Below are 2,315 nucleotides of genomic sequence, written 5' to 3' on the forward strand. Positions count from 1 at the left end.
ATATACATATACATACACATGTACATATACATATACATTTATATGTTCTCTATTTATGCTATATTTCATAGTAAAAATTCTTTTAAAAATAAGCCATATATATATATATATATATATATATATATATATATATATTTAATTCCCCAAAAGATCCTAGCCAAAGGCCACCATGTTGACTTCCTACGCAAAATTTTAGGGGTGAAAGATGTTTCTTTTAAAAAGCAGAGAAGATGAGAGTTGCAGGCCTGGAACTCACTGATGCTTGATCACAAGTTTGGGCTTGTCACCTTTGTCCCTGAACAACATGAACTTCAGCACCCCTCTTACTCTCCACAAACCACAGGATCCTGGGCTCCATGCAGTCACCCAGCCAACAGGCCCATCTGGCCAGCAGAACAACCAGTGTCTAGACAGATGCTGTACGTTGGGGCTGCAGAACTCGACATCTCACTCTGCCAGCATGCAGGGTGTTTGGGGGTCCAGAGCCCTGGTTGTGGGGATAGCTGGAGGACTGGTGGGCATGGGGGTATCCAGAATGAGAAGGAGACTATGCAAGGTTTGAACGACTGCCTGACCTCCTAGCTAGAGGGTGAAAAGCCTGAAGCCTGATAACTGGAGACAGGAAAGCAAAATCTGCTAGCACTCGGAGAGGAAGGGACCCTAGGTCAGAGACTGGGGACATTATTTTAAGACCATCAGGGTCCTAAGGACTAAGACTTTTGCAAGTTCTCTGAACAATGCCAGCATAATTTTGCAGATCGTGCCCATCTTGCTGTCGATGACTGCAGAGTCAAGAATGACACAGGGCTGGCCATGTGCCAGTCTGTGGAAAAGTGACATTAGTAGGTTCTGAAAGGTCATTGATGACACCAATATTACTCAACTGCAGGTGGAGACAGGGATCAAGGCTCTCAAGGAGGGGCTGCTCTTTATGAAAAAGAACCACGAGGAGGAAGTAAGTGGTCTATAAAACAAGATTGCCATCTCTAAGTTGACCAGGGAGTTAGATGCCCCAAATCACAGGATCTCAGTAAGATAACAGTGACCTGCAGGCCCTGTATAATGAGTTGGCTCAGAAGAACCGCGAGGATCTAGACAAGTACTGGGGCCAGAAGATTGAGGCAAGCACCACGAAGGTCACCTTGCAGACCTCTGAGATAGGACTGCTGAGATGACACTCACGGAGCTGAGATGTACAGTCCAGTCTTTGGAGACTGACCTGGACTTCATAAGAAATCTGAAGGCTAGCTTGGAGAACAGGCTGAGGGAGGTGGAGACACAATATGCCATGCAGATGGAGCGGCTCAACGGGATCCTGCTTCATCTGGAGTCAGAGCTGGCCCAGACCTAGGCAGAAGGGCAGTGCCAGGCCCAGGAAAACAAGGCCCTCTTGAACATCAAGGTCAAGCTGAAGACTGAGATTGCCACCTACTGTCGCCTGCTGGAAGAAGGCAAGACTTGGATCTTGGTGACACCCTGGACAATAGCCACTCTATACAGTTCATCCTCAAGAGCAACATCTGCAGGATTATAGATGGCAAAGTGGTATCTGAGGTCAACACCAAAGTTCTAAGTTGTTAAGGCAGCAGAAGTGGGGCATCTCTTGGGGGAGCAGGAAGCCAATAAAAAGTTCAGCGACCATTGAACATTAAAAAAAAAAGAAAACAAAGAAGATAGGAACCAAACCCAAACTTCACCCAGTACCTGAAACTTTAATACCTGCCTTTATTATTATTCTATTCTTTCCCAGCCATACTAAACCTTGGTAGCCATTTTCTCATAGGATTCTCTCAAATTTTCACTCTGCTTCACATCTGTAGACTGGACCCATCTTCCTTCTGTGAAGCTGCTGTCACTGGATCATCACCAGCGCCTCTGGGATGCCTTTGAATGGTATGTAAAACTATACCATTTGGGCTCAGTTCTTGGCTCTACCACACAGTAGCCATGCCACTTTGGCCAAGTTTCTTAAATTCTCTGGGTTTTAGTTTCTTCACTGTAAAATAAGAGCAATAATAGTATTTATATCAGGGTTGTAATGAGAATTATGTCAGTTAATACTTATTTACTTAGATATGAAATGCTTAGATATAAGATGTAGGGCTTAATGTAAAATTTTGAACAGTGCTTGGTACATAGTAAGCTATATATAAATTGTAGTTACCATTATTATCAACAGCTTGGTTAAGTTTACTCCATTAATACCCCAAACTTTCGTATTGGTTCTTGCACTGTAGAGCTTGCCTTCCGTAGAAATGAAAAATTGCATCATAGCTACTTGTGATCTACTGTAGAATTGGATTTTAAACACCCAA

The 2,315-nt window shown here is 43.6% G+C and overlaps 1 pseudogene; it reads left to right on the forward strand.

Moving 5' to 3' along the window:
• Nucleotides 1-304: 304 nt before the first annotated feature.
• LOC136322216 (keratin, type I cytoskeletal 18 pseudogene) lies at nucleotides 305-1,581 on the forward strand (annotated as a pseudogene).
• The last annotated feature ends 734 nt before the right edge of the window (nucleotides 1,582-2,315 follow it).

Source organism: Saccopteryx bilineata, chromosome 2, assembly GCF_036850765.1.
Source record: "Saccopteryx bilineata isolate mSacBil1 chromosome 2, mSacBil1_pri_phased_curated, whole genome shotgun sequence".
Taxonomy (NCBI): Eukaryota; Metazoa; Chordata; class Mammalia; order Chiroptera; family Emballonuridae; genus Saccopteryx; species Saccopteryx bilineata.